Source organism: Pteropus medius, unplaced genomic scaffold (assembly GCF_902729225.1).
Source record: "Pteropus medius unplaced genomic scaffold, Ma_sr-lr_union100, whole genome shotgun sequence".
Classification (NCBI taxonomy): Eukaryota; Metazoa; Chordata; class Mammalia; order Chiroptera; family Pteropodidae; genus Pteropus; species Pteropus medius.
In genome coordinates this window covers 18,782,534-18,783,757 of record NW_024349803.1, presented here as the reverse complement: position 1 = coordinate 18,783,757, position 1,224 = coordinate 18,782,534, and positions in this window count along the sequence as shown.

Here is a 1,224-nt window from a genome sequence, read left to right as displayed (position 1 = left end):
CTTGGCTCCAGATGTGCCTTTCGTAAACAAGGTGCTGGCCTCAGCCTGTGAGGGAAAGCCCCACATAACTGAGCCGAGGCTGAATCCCCACCTGGAGCCTCAGGGTGCGGGGGTGGCTGGGAGGGGGACCCACGGACCCTCAGATGATGTAGGGCAGTGGGCGGGGTCACCCAGGTGCCTCCTTGTGCTGCCACCTTCAGATGAAGAGGCGGGGGTGAGGCTTTCTCTGGCTGTTTCTGCTGAATGTGGTACTTGAATGGTCTGGGGCTCTGGTTTGGCCAGAAACCCTGGAGGGGGGTGAGCTGATGAAGGGTGAGGACATCCAGGCTTGGAGGAAGGGTCGTGGCCATTCACGCTCATGCCGGACTGAGGCAAGTCTCCAGTGTTTTAATCCTCTCCAAGTTCTCGTGTCTCGATCAATGAGAACAGCCTGGCCCGAGTCTGTGGGATGCTGCGGAGCCTCACGCAGAGCCCCGCACGCTTCCTGGCCTCTAGATCAGGGCACCCGTGCTGCAATTCAGATTCACCAGGACCTTCCACTCGTCCCCTCACTGGGCCTTGCGTGGCACCTGCTGAACTGGAGCCTTGGGAGAGGTCAGGGGCCGCCAGGGCTGTATCAGACTCTTTGAACAAAACCGTGAAGCAGACAGGGGTGTTCACATTAGACAGGAAGTTGATCACTGAGCTCAGTGCTCCATTTACAAAAGAGACACCCACAGCCACGTAACCACCTGCCGTGTGGTGCCTCAGGGAGGCTGACGGAGATGCGTCATCTCCAGGGACCCCAGTGGGGACGTCTGCCTGCTGCTGCCGGGGCCCCTGTGGCTGCAGTGAGAGCACACTGCTGTCCACTCTGGAAGTCGAGCTGACCAGGGACTGCAGCCCCTTGGCGGTCGGGCCCTTCCTGCTCTCCGTCTTTGTGGACCCATCTCTTCTCCAGGGTGAGGATTCTCCTTTCAGCAGTGATCGTGAGGACGTGGCAAAATGCATAATCGGTCCCAAACAGGACTCCATGATCACCTGGGCTGGGGAGACACTGCTGGGTGCTGGCTGGCAGGAGGCTTTCTGATAGGACCAGGCCAGCCCCGCCCTCGAGGGCCTGGCTTTGGGGCTGAGAAAGAGACACCGGAGAGATTAAATGGCCTCTCAGTGAACAGATGTGTCCAAGTGCCTCTGACTGCATCCCTGGCCCTCGGGACCCACCTTTGCCCTGGTGACCGCCCC